Here is a 24,534-nt window from a genome sequence, read left to right as displayed (position 1 = left end):
ATAGAGAAGCTATTTTGCCTAAAGAGATTCCTACATTTTTTTACTTCAAATTGTGCGATTGTGTTAATAGTAGAAAAATGTTACGCATACCGTTAGAACCGCTATGAACTGTATTTTTTTGGAAATATAAGAACGGTTCCTGTGCTACAAATAATCTAGGAGCCAGTTGGTAAAATGTCCCAAAATTTACTCGCAAGTCAAGTTTTTAGTCAGTTGGGACATTTTAACACGTAGCTCCTAAACTATGCGTAGCACAGGAATCGTTTTTTTATTTTCTAACAATAGACTTCTTTGCAGTTCTAACGATATGCGTAGTATTTTTCTACTATTTACACAAGCCGCGCAATTTTAATTTTAAAAACGTCCGCATTTTTTTGCACACCCTTTAGTAGAAGACTTGTTAGTCTTAGGAATCCTCTCATAAAAACTCAATTGCTTGGTCAGATGAATGGACAGATTGAGTAATAATGAGCTCTGTTGGTTCACATCATCCTTTTGCTAATAATAAATAAGAAAATTGGGTTAATAGAAAATAAAATTAATCAATGTAAAAAACTAACAAAAAAAACTCTCATACAAATTGCAATAAAGAAATAAAAAATAATTATGATAAAAGATACGGGAAAAATACAAGTTTAACAAACAGAGAACAAAATTCTGTTAAAAATCTGTATTTTTGTGTAAATACAGAAGATGATTAAAGTCCCTCTACAGATTATGACGTTATACGATAGAATAGCCAATAAAAGGCCAGTATACACTGTAATTTACCAATGGTAAAATTTATAATCTGTGGAGGGACTTTAATCATCTTTGTAAATACAATGTTGTATATTCTCATTTAATGGCAGTTAGACTTTACCAGCGCGTTTAATGTATTTTAACAAATATTTTTATGAAATAAAAGAAAATAAGGACTGAAACAAATATGAAGAAGCAAAAATAAAATTAAAAGGCGATGAGGGTTTCATTATGCAAGAATTTGTGTAACTCCAAGATAAGTAAATGAATTCCTCTAACATTTATATTTATGTGACATAATTGACATTTAGACCCCAAAAGGGTTGATTATTTGGTTATTTTAGGGTATTATCATTCAACAATAACCGGCAATTAAATAGACATTGACATCCTTATTTATTTATTGTGTTTTCTATTAAGTTAAAAGTAAAAAGTTTTAATTTGTTTTAAAAATTTCGTTGGGGAAAATTAAAAGAGTTTTAAGTGTGTATATATTAAGAGATATAAGTTTTCCGGAATTTTAATGTAGGGAGGAGATTTGAAATCTGCATCAAATTTTAAGGATTTTTTACAAAATTCGTTTTTTGTATAATTCTTTATCTAAAAGCGGAAATACAAATTAAGTTAATTAATTTTGGCATCCGTGATTGGTGGATTTAAAAAATCAGCGCTCTGATTGGATGTCGTACATCATTCAACCAATTAGAGCGCAGGTAGTTTAAAATCCACCTATCCTATTGGTCAAAATTAATTAACTTAATATGTATTTCCGCTTTAATTATACAAAAACGAATTTTATAAAAAAAATCCTTAAAATTCGATGCAGATTTCAAATCTCCTCCCTACATTAAAATTCCGGAAAACTTATATCTCTTAGTATATATACATACTTTCTATTCCTAGCAACGTTATGTGAAATAGATAGTGTTAAAATTCATTTTTTTTAAATGCATGAATTTGCTTTTGTCAGCTAAAATAAATTATCATAAATCAATCAAATGATAATATCCAAATTCAATAAAATTAAATGAAAGATTAATGTAAGATAAGATGCTTTGGTTCCTTTTCTGATTAAATAGTCTTAAATATCAGTTTACCTTTAAATTGCACTCATAACATCAGGGTAGATATTTGTAAGAACAGCCAAAACAAAATTTTGAAAATACATGGAACAATCTAATGTATAATGCCTAAAAGTATATAATGTATTTCTGAGTTATATCCAACTTTTCTTTAAAACGCTGTCAAAGGTACTTTTTAAAATTAGATAAAAATATCCGTTTTTAATCTGTTTATATGGTCATAATTAGCTCTGAAATAAAAGAGTACTTTTTAAAGGCTTTTAAAATAGTATTAAAGTAAGAAAGATGGCTGATATTTTCTGTAAAGATTCCATATATTAATGAAAATCAAGTGCATAATTTACTTTTTCCGTCAGTCTGTCGGCCATGCATTAAAGACACTATAAATATTTCTATTATTCTTTAGAAAGGTTTGTAAGAACAGCCAAAACAAAATTTTGAAAATACATGGAACAATCTAATGTATAATGCCTAAAAGTATATAATGTATTTCTGAGTTATATCCAACTTTTCTTTAAAACCCTGTCAAAGGTACTTTTTAAAATTAGATAAAAATATCCGTTTTTAATCTGTTTATATGGTCATAATTAGCTCTGAAATAAAAGAGTACTTTTTAAAGGCTTTAAAAATAGTATTAAAGTAAGAAAGATGGCTGATATTTTCGGTAAAGATTCCATATATTAATGAAAATCAAGTGCATAATTTACTTTTTCCGTCAGTCTGTCGGCCATGCATTAAAGACACTATAAATATTTCTATTATTCTTTAGAAAGGTTTCGGGATTTCTATGAATTATCTCTTATATGACTCATTTTGTCGTTCCGGGAACTTTTAGTACTTCGTTAATTATGTATGTTGTCATCCTTGTTTTTTTATTTAAGTATTTCAATTGAAAGTTTGAAATAAATAAAGCAATTTTTTCTTGCCTAAATGAACAAAGTACAAAAATTTAAAGTTTTCAACAGGGAATATTTGTTAGGCAGTGGTGTGTTGGGCTCTTACTTTACTTTACATTACCGGAGACCAGTGGTTTCCCGCCACGAGTAAAAACATACTCCTATCGGAGATAGATAGATACACATACACACTTCGTTAATAGATAGATAGAAACTCATTCCTTCCTGTGAAGCAAGTGGTTACAACATTAGTTTGCTGTAAGTTCTCTACATGTTCGGTGTTGTATAGGCATGGAGTCTTCATAAATATAAATGGTTCAAAACTTTTTAAATTTTATGTATTTCCTATGCTGTGTTCTCTGAGTATTATTTATAACATATATATGTTATACAGGTTACATGCATTTACTTTATGGCTCAATTTTATACACATTCAGGCAGCAAAACAAACTACTTACACCGTCATAAACATACAAAACAAATGTTCTTTCGCATTTTTTTTCGGTATGCGAGTTAAATTTAGAAAAAGGTATTTTAAATGTAGAAATTGATTTAATGATAATTCAATATCCATTACATTACGATTGAAAGTATATGGTATTTGAAAGGAATTAGGATTTAAAATCATGAAAAAGGTTTGGGTTTTTTTTTTGGGGTGGGGGGGGGGCGGTCAATAAAGAATACAAAAAGTATGTGCTTTACTTAACATTGAAATACATAAGTTGATAATTTAATTCCAAACTTGAAATATAGAAAAAATTAACAATGCATTTTTTTGATTGGATAAAAAAACTTATTAGGATTATTTAATTTGAATCATATGTAATATTTTATATTCAAATTTTAGTTAAAAAATTTCCCAAAATGGTTTAAACTTACATTTTAAATAGTATCAAAAATAAAGTTTAATGATATTATAAGGGCATAATTTAAGCTTGAAAGTAAACATATTAAAATTTTGTGTGCTTTGTATGTGAATGTGGGTATGTTGGTAAGTGCTGTAATAATACTTGTATTCAACAAAGTTACAAAATTTGTTTCATTTCTTTTATTACCAAAGTATTTCCACCAATTCAAGTTGTGAAAACTCAGTCACCAATTTGCACAAGTGAAATCTTTTTAGCAAACTTTTCTCATTTAACATTTTTTGTAAAGTCTAGAAAAGAAAAAAATGTTTAATTGGGAAAAGTTTGAATAATATGTTAATGACATGTTGCAGGATTTAAAAAAAAGAAATACTTTTTTAAATTTAAAATATTCATACCTATGAAAGAAATCATTAATTATATTGACCATTGAAAAAAAAATCATAAACATTCTTAAAATTTAGAAGTTTGAAAAACCATATGATTTTAAAAGGGATTATAATTTGTTAACTTCAAATAAATTTTAATAGATTATAAATCTAAAATAAAACTCAATTTATATTCTTCACAAAGTAAGAGTCCTCTATATTTTTATTGAACCTTTGATTATTTTGATGATGTAGTAAAGATTATATTTAGTTACCAAATAATTGTAAACAATTACATGGTAACTAAAGTAGCAAATTGGAATTGTAAAAGAAAATTCAAAATTGAAGAGATGAAAAAAAAATCTTTAAAATTTTATCTTCCCTCAAAAAACTATAGGCTTGCTTTTATTTCATTAAAAAAAGGTAAAATTCAATCTTATTTGACAGCTTAAAATTCATGAAAATAAATAATATTTGTTACATTTTTATAGCCAAATATAATTCTTTTCTATTTTAATATTATCCTTTTCAGACCTTTATTGCTTAAAAGATTAAAAGTAGACAAGCTAGAGTAATAAATCTAACATTTTATTTTCCTTACAATATACCATTTTTTAGTATTATTATTCTTATTTTTAAAAAAAATCTGTTTAAAAACTGGGCAAGAAAAAGAAAAAAGCTTTTCTCCTAATGTGAAATGCAATAATTTGAAATCTAACTGTAGCTAGACTTATACAGTATGAGGAACTGTTTTTCTCAATAAATTTTACTTATTTTTATTTTAGGATGAAATAAAATTTAAATAGTCTAAAAAAGGAAAAACTTTTTTTCTTCTTAAATTAAAGCACACAAAGATAAATAATATTTAAAAGAAAGAAATGAGTGGTTTTATTTGGGTTAGGTTATATTTAAAATCCCCATTGAATTACAGAATTAAAAGTATCTAGGAAAAACTTTTAAACAATTAGGGGATTGTAAATTGTAATTTTTGTTATGAATTACAAGGTTTTTATGGAACTTAAAATTGTTATAGCTTTACTCTGCATTTAGTCTTTTTCTAAATTAAGATCTCGCTGGTTTTACTATTGTATTGCAGAATCCTTGTGCCTGTCTGTGGACTTGTATAAAAGTATTGTGAGCCTGGTATTTGTAACCAAAACCAAAGAACCACATATATTAGAATTAATCCTTGATAAAAAAAGTTAAATTATTTTATCATTTCTAACCTCTTATGATTGCAAACTAACACATGCTAAGCCTTGGGTAAAATTACAATTCTTCTTAATAGAATTGATATGCTAATATATACTTATATATATTCTAACATAATAATTATGTATAGACACATAGAGTAAAATTGGTTTGCTAAAATCTACCTGTATACTATTCTAATGTAATTATTACATGTATTGAAATATAGAGTAGAATTGGTGTACTAACATCTACCTATATATTATTCTAATATAATTATTATGTGTTTAGAACATAGAGTAGAATTGGTATGCTAATATCGGACCATGTTTAAATGGTCCAACATTTAAGTTTATGTTGAACTTTAGAATATTGTCAGCATACTACACACACACACACACACACACACACACACATTATCCTTATGTATATTACATATACTATTTAATATATGTAGACATATATAAGTGTGTATACAGCATATACTAGATGCAAACTTACAGTAATATCCACTCTAAAAATTCTAAAATAGTTTTTTTTATGTTAATAACAGATTTTTAAATCATAAAACTTATTTAGGGTTTGGATTTTGATTATATTTGTCAAAACATCCTAAGATTGCTTAAAAAATCATTTGCATGTTATCGCGAATTCGAATAAAATATTTATAACTATTACTTAGACCTTTTGGAAGTTCACAGACATACGGACTTCAAATTACTTTCAGAATTGGAATAGGTTATTTTTTTCACCTTTTAAAATAAAAAACATATAGTTTTCACTACTTCCATCAATTAAAAAAACTTTATAGGGCTGTTTATCCGCCCGTCTAATAAACTTTAAGTAAAAAACTTTAACTTTGGCTATAAAATAGCTGAAGAATGGTTCTTCCAGTTGTAAGAGATAGTTTTTTGGTTAGTTTTGAGGTAATTTTGGAGGAAAATGGAGCTATATTTATCTTGTTTAGGCTTTAAATTTTAGAATTTAGTTTCTATGTATGTGTTTAAGGTTTGTATTACAAAAGACAGTAATATTTTTTGTTTTAAAAAGGCACTAGTTTTCAAAAAAAACTATTCTTGTCAAAATAAAATGTTTAAATGATAAAGATAAGTTCTATTTAAATTTTAAACCTGAAAAAATTAGACAAATTTTAAATTGAGCTTTTTCTACATTTTGCAAGCACAAACTTTTCCTTTAAAATTTACACAGAAAGTTTTTTTTTACAGCCCCTTGGTTCATCTATATTCTACACCTTCAACCTTATATCCTATAATTCTAAGTAACCTGTTTCCTTTACAATGAGACATCATTCCCACATAAATATCACCAGCGCATCATATTTAAATCGACATATTAATATGTCAGATTATTATACGTTTTAAAATATCAAAATGTAGAAAACGCAACTGCAACAGAATTACTAAAAATCTTATCTTTTGATTTATCAAAATTTTAAATTATGATTGTTAACTGATCTGACTTTGGCTAGGATAATAGCTATGATAATTTGTAACCTATTGATGCCCTGCTATACTAATTTTGGAGATTTAATTTAATTGGTTTTCTTGCGTTTGTAATGAAACACCTTTCTTTACACAACTTCCATTTCAAAGGATAAATGTACTACATTTATATTTTAACAAGAACTAAAATGGAACCTTAAAAATATTTTATTCTGCAAATCTTATAGAATTTCATATTTTCTTTACAACAAATGATCGAAAAAAATAATTTCCAAATCTTAAAAAAACGCTTAACAATTAAATCAGACTATCTTAAACATAAAACAATGTAATTTAAAAATGAAAGCATAAACTAAAGTTATTTTTATACTTTTGATATGGTAATGATGCCAATAAAGAAGCTAAAGTTAACACTCTCTACTTTTCCTATAAGTAAAAATAAACAAGTAAAAGTATTGAAAATCAATAAAGAAAATATAATGTGTTTTACTTGAGGTTATTTCAAGCAAAAATACTTAATATTATAAAAGTTTTTAAAGTCTGAATTGAAATAGTTGTAACCTGTATGAAGTCTGTACACAATATTTTCAACATGTAACCCAAGATCTCAAGATACATTTGGGAATAAGAAATTATATTTCTCTCCCTATCTCCCAAGCCATCCTTTTTTTCCTTCTCTGTCTTCCTATCCGATTTTTTCTCCCCCATATCCTCAATATTTCAAGTATGTTCACATTTTTGCCAACATGAAATCTAATAGAACAGGATATTGCTTTTTCCATAAAAGTTTGAACTACGGCTAGGCAAACATTGAGATATGGTAAGAAAACATTCTGTAAATGGCAATCAAAACAAAATGGTGCGTGTAAAAAGTGGACGTTTGGTGGCGGCTGCCCAATGCACAAATATTTAACTCTATAAGGGTGGGGGGCTTTTGAAATATATATTTTGAGATGAGGGGAAGGGGGGCGGATTCGTTTTGTAACAATTTTATATAATGTTTTCGTTAAGAATGCAGATAACAGTTAATTTCTTTCTAATTGTGTACATGGCTTACAACGTAAGGATCAATGGATCCTAAACTTAACTTTGCTTACATAAAACTTTACATGCAACTTCACCCCCCCCCCCTCCTATTTAGATTAGGGTTAAATCTAAAGAGCTAAATAAAAAGACCTAGGATATATTTTTTTATAGTAAAACTTTAAAGATATCTAGAAACAAGGATGACAACATCCATAAAAGCAAACGGTAGGACAAACGGACATTACCACTTATATAGTGTCAGAACTGAATAAACAGAATATGAATGTATAAGAGTCGAACCAAAATTGTAAGTAAATTTGTTGAAAAACTGCTTGATACAGGATAATGTTTATGGACATACTTACATTTTTAAGACTTCTTGATTATAGAGTTGCTTCGCTTATAACATTATACTTTGCTGTCCTAGGAATCAACATACCAAAAATCAGATCAATCGGATAATTAGATCACAAAAAAATTTGTTGTTAAACAAGGAAAAAAATCAACATGTTTAAAATGGACGTACGGACATTCTTGTAATGATTATAGAGTTGCTACGGTTTCTTAATCGTAACTTACTACTAAAGGAATCACCATGCAAAGTTTGAAATCAATAAGACAATTCTAACATGCCTAAATTAACGAAAAAATGCTATCTCTCTGTGACGGACGGACGTACGGACGGACCGCGCCTAATTATAGAAAAGCTTCGCTTTTAAAAAGAACGTAATGTTATTTTGGCAAATCATTTAATACCTATTTGGTTTATTCGGTATTAAAAACTATATGTTTATGTTTTATCCTCCCCCCTCTTTCTTACTTGTAATGCTGTAATCATAACAACATAAGAAAGAAAGTTATGAATTATCAATATTTCAATATATGTTTTAGTCTTTGATTTAAGATTTTTTTAAAGAATAATTTCATTTAAAGTTTGCTCAAGAAAATATTTAAAAATTGTTTATAGTTGCTACGTTGTTATGAGACATATTAGCCTTTTTATAAAATTATTCATTACATTAGGGGGGGGGGGGGAGAAAAAGCCATTTATCTCCAGGAGACATTTTAAAGCAAATATTTTCTACAATATATTTTTCAGTACTTTAGTTTGTGAATCGCCTGTTCGCTAGTTTAAAAGTTTTTTTTCAATTATCATAAATGGTTAATGTACTTAACAGTTTTTTTTAAAAATTAAATATTTTCAAAAATACTGTTTCATTGATATTTTGATATAAATATGTAGCAACTCTTCAAATTCGCTCTTATGGTTCTTGCCATTTTTGTATGTTGTAGAACTATTTTCAATTATTGAAATTTCCCTCTTGTGCTCGGGTAAAAAACTGAGAGAAAAAATACCCATAATAGCGAAGCTAAACAAATCTGATGTAAGAAAATAGATTTTAATTAACATGGAATTAAAATTTATGTTCTATGCTATAGCTATATCTATAAGTATGTTTTAAATTGACAAAAAGTTAAAGTTAATCTGTCGTAAAATTGCATAAAACTCATGTTGCTTTATAATAAAACATATACCTACATTAAAAGAGCCTAATCTTCCTAGATATCACAATTTAAAATAAATGTTATGGCCGTACAAATTTTCTGAGAATTTTATAGATTTGCAAAGTTAGATATATTTTTATATGCATAAATCAACAATCTTTACAGCCGACTTTGCTAATCATAGAAAATCTTCGCCGATACAAAATGTTGAAAAGTAACGTGAACATTGAAATTCATGATGAAATCAATTTATTTTCTTTAATTTTGTTTCCTGAGAAAAGTATATTTCAGTGTCCTGTGGATGGTGAGTCACACAGATAAGGAGTATATTTAAAAAAAAAACAGAAACAAAGTGTAAAGATGTAAAATATATACCTAATTTTGAATTTTATAACATACTTTTAAAACTTTTAAAATTTGCTAAATTTATAATTGTTTTATCTAATAAGAAACATTTTTGGGCTGTTTATGTATTTTTAAAAAAGATTTTGTTTGTCTTACACCTTGTAAAGTACTATGTGACAGGGCATGCTAGGAACAAAGTCCCCTGGGGAATAATTTTGTCGGGGCAGGGTTCAGAGTCAGACCTTCTAAGTCTACAGGGTCTTCATATTTTGTAATATGGATAGATATTTAATTAATTAAAATCTATGACAATCTTCTAATTCTAGTTCATGAAGAAGACACTGTTTTTGTAAAATTGTTACATTTCTACTTATTTTATGTACTAGACCCTGTATTTGTAAATATTGCTAAATTCTTATATATAGTCTACAAGGCCCTGTATTTTTGATAATAATTCCGCCAATAAAATTACCTTTTTTAAAATTAAAAGCACAGTTAGAATTTGATTAGTAAAGCATTTATAGTTTACTTATGTGGTGTGCAGATTTATCTAAAATTAAGAAAATATTGTATTAAATGAAGAAAAAACATCAATTTTCTATACCTGAATAAATGATTAAGTATATAGGTGTGTGTGTGTGTGGTGTGTGTAAGCCCCATACTAAAGGCATCCCACTTCCCACACATTCTATCATTTTCTCAAAGTAAAACAGCAGGGATGAATAGAATTGTTAAATTTTATGCTATTTTGACACTTGTCCGAAAAAATAAATGTTTGAATTGAAAAAAAATCATTGGTCATTTAGGACGTGAGGTTATTGAGATGTTTTTTTACCTGTACCTAATTCCTGTTGGTCTAGTCAATCTCATCCACCCTGATTTTATCCTTTCCCTCCTAATATAGTAAAGGATAAACGTCGAGATTGATGTATTGCGTCGATACTCACGTTAATACACTGACGCAAGAATTGAGACAAACATTTTATTAGCCAATAAGAAAGTGTATCAAAAAGCTGATTTAAATACAACACTTAAATGGAAGTCAATTAATCTTTGATATTTCTTAAGTTTTTTTTTATCTGTCAAACTAAAACATCTCTTATTTTGTCAAAATTTGAATAAGATGTATAAATTTGTATATAAATAAGCAAATTATGGGAATTTAATTCAAGCATCTTGGACTTATCATTAAGTGTTTATAATTGACAGATTATCTAAATATTGTTATTCTGATGTTATTCTGACCAAAAATTATGTTGATGAAATAACAGCACAAAAATATTGACAGGGTGTATGGACACCATTATATACTCTCACACCACATTTGCAATATTACAACAAACACCAGTGATATAGGCACAAGAGAAAAATAGATAAAATAATCTATAACCCTTTCTTCACACCAATAATGACCTGCTCATTAAGCAGAACTATGTGCTTTATAATTGAAGAAATAAAAAATGTTTTCAATATTATAAAAAATATGGAACAAAAGGACTGAAATATTTAAGTTACAAAGTTTTTTTCCAATCCCCTATCCCCTTCTCTACATCCCTGATGGCAAACACTCTTTGCCAATACAAAAATGATGGCATTCTCAAAAATGAATGTGTGGGTGTATGTGTGTGTGTGGGTGGGTATGTGGTTGTAAACCTGGTGTAAATATGTGAGTGTGTGGGTGTTGCATTTTTATATTGTGTGCTTCAAGATGAATCTTTTATATACATCTTATTTTTAGACGCACAGCCCCTATCTAACAAATGTCTGATAGTTTTTCTAAACAAAAATTTTACTTTAAATGGCTTACATTTCTTGCTTTAAACAAAATGAAATGTCAATACTAAAATATATATTATTTTACTTTTAAAAGTTACTTTTAATTAAATTTCCATTGTTAAAATCTATTATTACACTTAGAAAAGAAAATAGTTTTGATAAAAAATGTTATACCTATTCAATAAAGATTTATGAAAGCTCTCAAATATGAAAAAATGCTTCGGTTCCACAATTGTTAAACTAAATTGTTAAAACTCATTTTTTAATATACAGAGTATTATAAAACATCTTATCATTAAAAAATAGTATTCTTATAAAATGATATAATATACCATTCTTATATTAATTTATGATATACTTCTAATAAAAATATTGATATTAACATAAAGGAAATCCACGGTGTGAGTATAGTTTAGGTTGAGTACATAATAATTCAACATATATTTACTAGGTCTGTTCAGTATTTTGGTTTTACTTTTATGTTGTTTATTTCAAGAGCAGTTAAAGGTTCTTTTGATTCCTCCAGTCTTTTAAGGTTCATTGATTTAACTAGCTATCAAAAGATCCTCGATTCCACTAGCTTTAAATGATCCTTGATTCCAGTAGCTGTAAAGGATCATTGATTCCACTACATATAAAGTATTCTAGATTCCAAAGGCTGTAAAAGATCCTTGATTCCACTAGATACAAAGTATTCTAGATTTCATAAGCTGTAAAGGATCCTTGATTCCACTAGATATAAAGTATTCTAGATTCCACCAGCTGTAAAGGATCCTTGATTCCGCTAGATATAAAGTATTCTAGATTCCATTAGCTGTAAAGGATCCTTGATTCCACTAGATATAAAGTATTCTAGATTCCACCAGCTGTAAAGGATCCTTGATTCCACTAGATATAAAGGATTCTTGATTTCACTTGCTGTCAATAATATAATTATTTTAGTTTTAATATTTGGAGGAACAAAAATAATTTTTGGCTAATTTCAATAAACTATTCAAAGTTTTGTAAAAGGGCTTTAAGGCAGGAATAAGGTATAACCAACAAGCGAAATAAATCTAAAATAATATTTGGCAGGAAAATGGAGAGGTTGTCAATTTCACGATTTGTTGCCCCCCAACGACAGCTGAAAAACACGTATAGGTTTCATGATTTTTTCCGAATTATTTTCATTGTTGGTATAAGCTGGTTTCTAGGCCCCCAAAAAAACCTTCTGCTCAATAATATAATCAACGTTATAAAAGATAAAAAATAGAACAGGTCTAAAATATGAACTTACCAGTAACCAACCTCAAGAGCAGCTTTAAATAAATGTTTTTTTGTCTAAAACTCCCCAATAAGTTGTGGTTTCTGGCATGTCTCTCGATTGTTTATTCTAAAAGAAAAAATAAACTATTTGAAAAAATCAAGTTTAGGTATTCTTTTTTCTATATAGATGTTATTTTATTTGGAAGAAAAAGTAAAAGAGATAAAAAGTTTTAAAACCCTGGCTTTGTATAAAGATGGCCCCACAAAAAGCAGCCAACTTTAGAGAGATTTATTTGATATAGAACTTCTAAATATCAAATACAAGTGGGGTTAATACGCGGGAAGAAATAGTATTTTTTATTACATTTTCAATTTAAAGTTATACAATTATTATGTTTGATTATTTGTTTAATTTCCATTATGCTGCAGGTTTTTTGTTTTAAATACTAGGTAACATTCTCAATCTATTTAATAAAATGAATAGATTGGCTAGCTTAGTTGGGACAGACCAGGGATAAGGGATAGGAAACCTGGCCATTAATTAGGTCCCGGCCTAGATTCTAAAGGGATATTGCAACTATTACAAATTACTATCAAACTGGCGGACGCTCCCAAGTAACTATTGCTCTAAACCAATAAGAATCGGCCTGTTTTTAACAACCAATCACCAATTGGCGAAAATTTTAAAAGCAGACAATTCTAGAAAAAATAATGATTTCGTCTGCTACTAAAAAATAAATATAAATGGTGTTAGATCACATTAGCTTAATTATTAAATCTGCTTAGAGTTAAACATTAAAAAAGGGCCATACAGAAAAAACAAAAATAACGGGATTATTTTTTGGAAAGAAGGTAGCTACGAATTTTCATTTGGTAGTTTATAAATTAGATGTTGTATTTTGAATTTTAAAAATTTAATACGAAATGATACAACACCTAAACCCTAATATATGTACAATACAACACAGTACAAATCTATCACTTATTAATAGTATCCAAAGAACTTGATAGAATGTTACCCAAGTGCATATTAATTTATTTATTTTGAATTTGAATTAGCAATGAAATTTTCAAATAAAATTTTTACTCATTAATAAAAATGCAAATAATACAAACTAAAATCTGTCTGAGGGAAACCCAACGATAGCTTTCTGACAGTTCAAATTACCAAAGTAAAAGAGAAAAAAATTTTGGGAGAGAAAAAACTTCATTTTAACAAAAGCCATTAATATATAGGTTTATAAAAAGTTATGTTTTTTACTTTAAACTAGCTACCTGAATTTGATTCTATACTTTATCTACATACACACACACAGCTTTTTTATTAGCGTTTTATACGAACCAATGCGCCATCCCAAAACTGGTTTATTAGGCTAGAAATAGGCCTAGGCTTGAAATAGGCCTGAAATAATATTTTCCTACGTTTCCCATCCCTTATCCCTGGGACAGACATAAACTTTGTGGCTATCTTGGGAGGGTACGTACTTATTTAGATGATTGAATTAATGATGAAAGTTTACAAATTTTCAACAAAATTTCTTTTGAAAAGTCGCGTATGAAAGAATTTTAATCATATGTATGTAGATCATATTTTGAAAGTTTTTTTTCTGATTTAGTAAGTCATATAAATAATACCTAATCTTTTTAGAATTGCAGTTTTCAAAAATAAGGACGATACCTAATCTTGAAAAAAGTACATTTAAGTGTGTGTATGTATACCGCGTTACTTATGGATAGTTGTGTTCTTTTTCAATGTTTATCATACAGAGAGGGCATTTTCTCGTAGTGGAGTTTAAATTAACTTATGACTTATAATCAGTTAGACTTTACCAAAGCATGTGTGTAATTTTACTTTAACTAATACTGCTCAAAAAGAAAGCAATTAACTAGTCTAAGTACAATAAAATATAAACATTTACTTCTGCATCCTTATTTATATAAAACTTTTTTACGACAAGTGTCACATTCCTTCATTTTTGCCTAATTATTAGAATATATTTCTTTTATTATTCTGTCAAATTTTGCCGCCAGAACTCAGGACACTGCAGTAGTTTAGCAACAAGTGGCAACTTTTTAGTTCTAGTCTGGATATTTAGTTAGATACAACAGGTCTAGGCAATAGAATACTAGAATAGTTAGACACTGCGCCATTTTCACTAGGATAATATACAGATAGATAGAACATTTATAAAGAAATAACAACAGGTGTGGTGTGGTGTGTGTGTGTGTGTGTTTGTGGGCTGGTCTAATGCGGATAAAGCATTTCTCATCCAATGATATTATAACACCTTTCCTTTGCATCCCATTTCTCAGTCGTGTCTATGAGAATTTTGTGCAAAATAATTAGTTAAACAACTCGAGGGGTGCGAAATTCTGTTCTATACCTTAAACATCTAAAGAGATGATTTGATTAATAGCCCTATCCGTACTTTCGTAGTCATCAAATGCAGAATTTAACATTATACGTCTTTGGGGGAGGGTTAATTTATCATCCATTGTTAAATTCCTGAATCCGCATTGAGTTACAAACGTCTCTTATCTCTAATATGTGGATTTTTTTTCATGCAGAAAACCAATAGATTCAATAATGAATCATTTTTCACTTTTAAATATAAATTCGCACTAAAAAGGTTTCTTTTATATCTTTTTATTACGTTATTTTGTAAATTTTATACTTTTTGTTGTAAGAAACTCTTGTATATGAAAAGAACAATTACTTTTTGTGCATATTTTTAAAAGTTGAGTTTTTCCATATATTTTGGGGTGTTCATCCATACGGAACAAAATGCTTTAATTTTTAGCTTACTATTGGTTTCACTTCTTGCATAAATTCCTGTAACAATAATATAAAATTTTTTATTTATATAATTTATTATAAAAATGTAACTGTAACTGACGTATTAATACAATTATTCTTTAACTTTAGTTATCAAATTTTGAAATGTTAGAAATATTGATTTTATTTTTAAATGACGGTTCCAACATGTCATAACATAATACATATATATAATTAATACTTTAAAGACAGTAAGGTCCAAAAAAAGCATTCTGTGTTTAACAGTTTATTTAATCATTTGTACTATTATGAGAGTTGTATCTCAATAATTATAAAATCAATTGAACTTTTTTTTTGTAGATGATTAAATCCTTGTATGTGTTATTCTACATCTATTGTGAAAGAAAAAAAATATGCATTTTCTATCTGTGTGCGTGTGTGTGTGTGAGTGTGTAGTCCAGGATAGGCCAGATATTGCCAGCAGGCAGCTCTATCCAGCTACAGGTTTTACCACTTTCAAACTTTGTATTCAATCCTATCTATCCAAACTGTTGGAAGCCCTCCCCTCCCTTATCTCCATTTGTAACCCTTTCCTATTTGTTGTATATTGCAGGAGGAAAGTGTGTTGAGACTCTCTAGTAGAACTATGATTGGAAACTTTCATCTTTGCAATTCATTTAGAGATAGATATCTAATCCAGAGAGGGATAAATATTCTTCCAAACATGATTGGACTTATCAATCATAAACTTATTTTAAAAATTTACCTGTAACTTTTTTCTTGGCGAAATAGAGGAAAGCAAAAAATCTTGTAAATAAATTTGATTTGAAATTTATATCAGATTAGTATATGCAGCATTCAATTAATAAAAAAAATTCAATTTGCACATATTTTCCTTACATGTTCCTCATGTTGGTAGTACTCATTTTTGACTTGATTTATATTAAGACTCACTTGGCTTCCAATATTTGTTTCAAACAACATTTTTCCTCTGTAATCTAATTTTGTAAAAATGTACTTTATTTTCAATTAGATCTTGAACTCAATACTTTATCAATATTTGATTTTTATTTATGTTAACAATTCAAAATTAGTTTGCAATTACATGAGTTTTCAGATTTTAAAGTTGTTTTGAGTTTTATTTTAACTTTTTTCGGTTTTCTTTAAACTTTTTATTCATTTTACTTTCATATATGTAAACAAAAATAAAATCCATTTTTAAGTAGCAAAGCTACTGTATAAGTTATAAACATCATAAATGCACCTTTTTTTAAACAAGGACAATTAATACCACAAGTATAGCACAACAAATCGAATTCTAACTTGATAACTCTGATTGATTTACATGATGTGATCATTTAACTTTCATTTTAGGTATAATTTAACCTATATTTATAATTTAGGTTATAATGAACCTAGCAACTAGATAGCATATATATACCTTGTATATAAATTATGTAATTACATATTACATTTAACATACATGGACAAATATCCATATTTTACCTCAGAATATTTTTTTCTAATTTGAAATTTATCAACATTTGAATAATACAGGATATCAGTCTGGTACACAAATATTTAAAAGGAAAGTTAAATGCTAAAAATTATCCTAAAAACTTGTTCCTATCACTGAATATATTGTTATGATTTTGATCTTTGGCACACGACAATGTCTTCCTGAATAATTGACACTAATTTAGAAAAGAAAAGAATAATAAAATAAGTAACAAGTAACACAAAATTCGGAGACATAGGGCTAGCAGAATATTAGCGAAGATACTCCATGAATTTATGTCTACTGATGTTAATTTTCCTTATATATAGTAAGTAGTTTTGAAAAAATCATGGAAATTTTTAACAGATGCCAACAGTTTTATCATTTTTATAAGAAAAAGGTGCAGTTTTGTTTTTTAATAAAATTAGAATATAAAAAAGTTATAACTAAAAATTGATTTTATCTTTTAGTTAATCTAGGGAAAAATATAATTTTGTAGACATAATTTCTTTACTTCGGTTAAAATTAATTAGAAATGATATTTCTTTTCCACTAAATTTATTTAATCTCGCCACTATACAAAGTCTAAATTCTAGAAATTTATGAATTTCAAAATTAGAATTTTAGAAACAATTTATTTATACCCACAAACATTAAATATACACTCATTCTCACACTCACACACACAATGCAAAACCTACACACAAATTTTCACACACAGACACCCAGATTTTATGTGCACGCCTGAGTGTGGAATATTAAAGGCAATGCTTTTCTTACTTTAGAGTGTGGTCGTCCGAACATTCAATATCTGTGACGGAAAGCGCTGAAGTAAAGCATTAAATAACTTCTAAATATAAAAATCTTGCCTGTGTATCCATGTTACGATAAGGTATAGATACTCTATAGACATTTAAATTTTTTTTATTCTTCAAGTACGCTTAGTTGGATGATATCCATTGTTTGCTTTGCTGAGTTTAGCTTTTATGGAAATTGTCATCCTTATTTGATTCATGACAGAGTGTTGGAACTGACAACTCCACAAGATTAAATCTAATTATCCACATTTCTAATTTTCTAAGCTAAAATTTAATTGAGGTATAACTCTTACGCCCAATAGTGCGTAATTTTTAATGCATAGCATCATTATACAGCCTGTTTAAGATTATTAATGCAGAGTGGTATGAGCCTTTCTTCATTATTTTTAGTTATAGATTTGCTGTTTACAAATTATTACAAAAACAATTTTTGTATACAAAATTCCTCTTATTCTAAATCTTTATGCCATTTTTTTGAACCATTTATATTTATCATCTTTTGTGTTTTTAGTCGGTGTTCTCTAGTCGGTGTTTAGGTAAATAAGAACCATTAGCCAGCACAAAAACTTTCAAACAATTTCTGGGTGTGCATTCACTCCCGCATATTTATATAAATAATCAAATATTTAGAAGAAAGTTTTATTGAACAACATAAAGTTTAGTTTTTATCCTCTTTATTTTTTTTGATTCTTTGTAGTTTTGCGAAGCAGCTTATGAAGCATAATTAAAAATAACGTCACATAATACAAATGACCATAAGTATACATTTTAATTGACCAATGGTAAAATGTATACTAGCTTATCATTGGTCATTTGTATTGTATGGCGTGATTTTTATTAAGCATTGTAAGCTTCTTCTAATTTATAGAAATATGAAACACTATGTGGTTATGAATGTTCACCCTTTTATCTATAATACAAAGTAGAATGATGTCTCTCCGTCTGTATGTCCGTCTGTCCTTTAAGATCTCGGTAAGCACTGAACCGATCGGATTCTACTCTTCAGGGAATATACCTACTGTTACTGTGTTGGTTTTAGGCTATTATTTTTATGAATTTTACGAATTTTTACGAATTTGAATTCGCAATTTATTTGCGAAAATTTGCGACTCATTTTTTCGGCTGGGTAGGTAATAGAAGATGAATTGCAGAATGTAGATGGACAGGACAAGGACAAACCACAACCAAAGATGGCCACCTAATACTTTATTCTGGTCATGAAAGTCAACATATGTATGGGGTTGCTATAATTATCCAAAAACGACATGTCAATTCACTAATAGACTGGAAACCTATATCAGACAGAATAATTAAGGCTAGATTCCAATCAAGGCACTGCAAGTTGACCCTTATCCAATGCTATGCCCCAACAAATGACAAAAGTGAAGAAGTAAAACAAGAGTTTTATGATCAACTGCAATCAATCAGAAACTCAGTACCCAAACATGACATGTGTCTAGTTCTTGGAGATATGAATGCTAAAGTAGGAACTGACAGGACTGGAGTGGAAAATGCAATGGGACACTTTGGCATAGGTACAAGAAATGAAAATGGAGAACTTTTACTTGAATTCTGTTTAAATAATGATATGGTCGTAGGAGGTACATTATTCCAACACAAAAACATTCACAAATATACCTGGACAACACCTGATGGACAAACAAGAAACATGATTGACCATATTATGATCAATAGAAAATGGGTCAAATCAATGCAAGACTGTAGGAGCTATAGAGGAGCCGACATATTCAGTGACCATGAACTAGTTGTCAGTAAGATTAAATTAAAGCTGAAGCGTACTGGCCATGATAAAAAGAGTGAGATTGGCAGACAATATGATTTTTCAAGATTAAAGGACCCAGTGATAAAGAATGAATTTGTCTTAAAACTCAGAAATAGATTTCAAGTCTTAGAGGACCTAAATGACGAGACTGAGATCACTTGGACTTCAATTAAAGAAAACTTTCAATCTACTGCTAAGGAAATCCTAGGACACAAGAAACCAGAGAAAAAGGACTGGATCTCTGAAGAAACATGGAACAAAATAGAAGAGAGAAAGAGTCTTAAAAACAAAATTCATAATGCTCAACATTTGGCTGACATGGGCAATTTAAGAGCTGAATATACTGCTAAAGACAAAGAAGTCAAAAAGCGCACAAGGAAAGACAAGAGAGATTACATTGACAATCTGGCTGAAAAGGCCCAGAGAGCAGCTGACTTCGGTAACATGAAAACAGTATACAACATAACCAAGCAATTAAGTGGCAAATATAACAAAAAGAGTGGTGAAACTATCAAGGCTAAAGATGGTAAATTACTCACTACAGAAAAAGAAGTTGCTGAAAGGTGGAAATCGCATTTTGAAGAAGTGTTGAACAGACCTGAACCTGAAATTACTGCTGAACCAGAACCAGGACATGAAATAGACATAGACACAAGACCACCAACTATTCAAGAAGTTAAAGCTGCTATACATAGTCTAAAGAACGACAAAGCACCTGGACCTGACTTGATAACTGCTGAAATGCTTAAGGCAGACATAGATCTTTCTGCTAGGACTCTGACTGATCTCTTTGATAAAATTTGGAGACAAGAAAAGATACCAACTGACTGGTCTAAAGGTATAATCATAAAACTACCTAAGAAGGGAGATTTGAACAATTGTGATAATTGGAGAGGAATTATGCTGCTTTCTATCCCAAGCAAGGTCCTATGTAAAGTTATTTTAAACAGAATTGATGAGAAAATTGACAATAAACTAAGAGAAGAACAAGCTGGGTTCCGTGCTGGAAGAGGCTGTGTTGACCAAATTTTCACCCTTAGGACAGTTATTGAACAATGTGTTGAATTTAACAAGCCACTCCATGTAAATTTTGTTGATTTCTCTAAGGCCTTTGACTCCATACACAGACAAACACTCTGGAAAATACTAAGAAGTTATGGTATACCTGAAAAGATGATAATTATGATAACTAAATTTTATGACAACTTCCAAGCCTGTGTTTCAGTTGGAAACAATAAGACATCTGATTTCTTTAAAATAAGCACTGGAGTTAGACAGGGATGCATTTTATCACCTATTCTATTTATATTGGTCATTGACTGGGTGATGAAGAAAACCACAGAGGACAAAAAACGTGGTCTCCAGCTGGGCATACTAGGACACCTAGAAGATCTGGACTTTGCTGATGATCTGGCACTGATTTCAGAAACAATTAAACATCTACAAGCTAAGACAGATAGACTAGTCAAATACGCAGGACAAGTCGGGCTCTTTGTTAATGTCAAGAAGACTGAAATTATGAATATACCTACAAACCCTGATCAAACTATAACAATAAATGGTGAACAATTGAAACAAAGCAACAAATTCACCTATTTGGGGAGTGTTATCAGCAGTGAAAATGGCTCAAAAGCTGATATTAAAACCAGGATTGATAAGGCTAGGGTTGCTTTCAACAGTCTACACAACGTTTGGAATTCAAAGAAACTTGCTCTGAAAACAAAAATCAGACTTTACAACAGTAATGTAAAATCAGTTCTTCTTTATGGAGCTGAATGCTGGAGAACTGTGAAAACTGAAACAAATCAACTTAATGCATTTCACAATAGCTGCCTAAGAAGAATTTGCAAAATATTCTGGCCAAACAAAATATCAAACATTGAGCTGTATGCTAAGACCAAGTGCAATAGTATTGAAGCAGAAGTGAAATTTAAAAGACTAAGATGGCTAGGACATGTGCTCAGAATGGAACAAAATAGGTTTCCAAAAAAGTGCTTAAAATGGAACCCCACCACTGGTAAACGTAAACGGGGACAACCAAAAATGACCTGGAGGCGGAGCACTGAAAAGGACCTCTTTAATTTGAAATTAACATGGGGAGAAGCTGAAGCACTTGCCACAAAAAGGAATTCATGGAGGAGCAGGGTGGCCGTATTCTCTGGACTCCACAGTCCAAAAGAGAGACGCGACTGAACTGAACTGAACTTTTTCGGCTGGGTAGGTAATAGAAGATGAAATTGTACCTCTTAAGGGAACAGCCTCTAGATTCTAGGGGCGAAGCCGCTAGTTTATATACATTGTATAAATCAAGTGAATTACAGGAACGACTTATTCAGTTTAAATATTGAAGTATAGCTTTTCTAAAATTTACTTTGTATGTTTGTCTTTTTAGCCATGATCTTTGATTTTGCCATTTCAAATTTATGACTTTTAATCCTGGCAAACAAGAATATGACACTGATTATTGAAAAAAACTTTTCAAGGGCTATTGTTCTTTTTCTTCTAATATTCAAATAATATTTTAATACTTACTATAATAATATATTTAAATATTATTTTTTTGAAATAACAAAAAAGGATGATTCAAGCTTATTTTAGAGGGGCTATGTTTTCTCTATTAATTCATAAATCTACCATTCATGTGGAGCAATAAAGAAACCAAGTTTAATGCTTTTATTTTACTGCCGTAGTATGGTAAAATAAATTACCTATTGTGGCTGGGCAAGCACGCTTACCTCACAGACCTCAAAAGTTGGAGCTTAATAGAAGAAAACCTCACCCTCTTTCACTTTGAATTTTTATTATTATTATTCTTATCTATTTCAAATAAAGCATAATTTATTTTTTTAATACAGCTTCATATATTCATTGCCATGTGAATAAGAATTTCATAACTTAAGCAGAAGAAATTTAACAAAATTTAAATTATTGTATTGGTACTTTTAACGGAACCCGGTATTAGTGTCGGACTGATTATGACGTAACAAAAAAAATTAGCCAATGAGAGGCTACTATGAATTTTACCATTGGTCAATAATGTCCTCTCATTGTCATAATCAGTCCGACACTAATACCGGGTTCCTTTTAACGCCACTATATAGAAAGCCAAGAAGTATGATTCTAAAAAATAAATGCAATATGACTGTGGTATTTTTAAGCAGCAAATAACTTAAACTTTATTATTCCCTGAGAAGAGTGTGTGCAGGCCGTGCCATAATGGGTAGAGTAATATTCATAATGTAATGGTTTCCATAAGATTTTATATTACAATATTATTATGTCCTAGGGAAAATATTTTTAATATACACATGTAAACCAAAGTCTATCTAAGAGATATGTATTTATTATAATAAAAAATTAAACATTAATGAAAGATTAATAGAGATTTTAGTATTAATTCAAAGTGCTTCCAAATGTCTATTTTTTATTAAGACTTTACTTAAATTGTCTTAAAAATTTTTCTGATAATTGAAACAGAGAAAGAAATCGAAACATGATAATAATTGCAAGATATTTTTCAATACCAAATTTAAGCAGCTTGGAAATCTTTTTTTGAAAAAAGGGCTAAACATTGTTTTTCTGTCCTGTTCTTGAAATTTTTCTTTAGAATTCCTATCTCTCACTATTAATGGAGGGAAATTGCGGCCTCCTATTGAAGTCATTGAAACGTTAAAATGAAAAGGGGGGAATCTACACTTTAAAAATGAGGTGACGTGGAAATAACTATACAAAATTAGAATCAAGTCAGTAATGCGATGGCAGGTCTCTTTTGCGGCATCTGCTGTAAGGTTTGCTTACAAAACACAGTCAGGAACGTGTACTTTAGGGAAAAACGTTCGCGCGTTTTCATACGCCGCGTGCTACCTGTGTCTAATTGAGTTATGGAAACTTATTATATGAAGTACAAAAGGTGCTAATTCTAGAGATGTTTGGCTAAAAAGACATTACATCGTGTTTCTGACTTGATCCGTAAATTATTTTACAAGCAGACACACATTTCATAATGTTTTAATATTCTAATATCTTTCTCTTTACAAAATATCTTAACATCTTTTTCCCTTCTATAGAATATATTACTTTTCAACTTCATATTGGTTCTTAGATTTTACATCATGGAAAAGAAATTTAATTTTTTTTAGATTAAAAATCGACAAAATATTTGAATATTTCATTAGTATTCATTTTCAACAAACTCAAATAAAGGCTTTCTGTAAACAAATATCTACCCCAAATCCATGTTTGTTCCTGTAGTGAGTGAATAGAAATAATATATCCTCAAAACTATTTACTATAATTTATTATTCTCCCGCCTGACATCTTATTATAGTAACCAAATTGGCCAATTATTGAATATACTTTATCAATATAATCATTACATGTTCATTCTCAAGAATAGTATCTTTCAAATTTTAGCTTAAAACTACAAACTAACTTTTTTTTACAATTTTTGAACTTGGCAAAAAATACATGCGTACTTTAAGAAATTTTTTTCAGGCTATATTTTAAAGATTTAAAAATACAAATTATAAACTAAAAAATAAAAGTATTTAAAATGTATTTCTTTAAAATCATAAAGAAAATACAATTTTAAAAAGTCAATAAAGTTTAGATAAACAAAAAAAATCTCAAAAGAAGAAAAATCAAGATTTTGTGGTTAGAATTACCAAATTAAATAGAAATCAACCATAATACAAATTTAAAACTACAGGAATAAGAAACTAAAAATAAGATTATAACTTTGCTATGCTAAAACTACATTATTTTATACTTTATTATATTGTGACGCAGGCTAATGGTTTTAATTATTGCCGCCAGGTGTTTCTATGTTATGGGTGTTAACTGTTTATGTGTTTAATATAAGAAACTTTTACTGGCTGTGCTCATAACAAACAAATTCAGGAAATATACATTAATTACATGCAACTTTTACTTTTAATTTGTGTTCTTGAAAGCTTCGTTTACCTGACTCTGTCTCAAGCTATATACATTGAGACTTCTCAGTTATTAAATTAATGAATTTTGTCATTTTTATATGTATGCTTGTTAAATCGCATTCATTCTAACATTCTATTTATTTTTTTTGTAAAAAATAACCAAACCTTCTGTCCTATTTTTTTAAAAGCTACGCTTAGTCATCTTATTTAGTCAAAGAAT

The 24,534-nt window shown here is 28.9% G+C and overlaps 1 long non-coding RNA gene across 1 annotated transcript; it reads left to right on the top strand.

The window, feature by feature from the left end:
• Positions 1 to 2,969: 2,969 nt before the first annotated feature.
• On the top strand, positions 2,970 to 24,279 carry LOC145326417 (uncharacterized). The gene is made up of 3 exons (XR_013881905.1): positions 2,970 to 3,008; positions 18,109 to 18,133; positions 24,196 to 24,279. It is a non-coding gene; the product is annotated as an uncharacterized LOC145326417 (long non-coding RNA).
• Positions 24,280 to 24,534: the final 255 nt, after the last annotated feature.

Source organism: Acartia tonsa, chromosome 8, assembly GCF_053477335.1.
Source record: "Acartia tonsa isolate MP-2025a chromosome 8, ASM5347733v1, whole genome shotgun sequence".
NCBI classification, from domain to species: Eukaryota; Metazoa; Arthropoda; class Copepoda; order Calanoida; family Acartiidae; genus Acartia; species Acartia tonsa.
The sequence above is the reverse complement of the archived record's forward strand: the minus strand, read 5'-3'. Positions and strand labels throughout refer to the sequence as shown.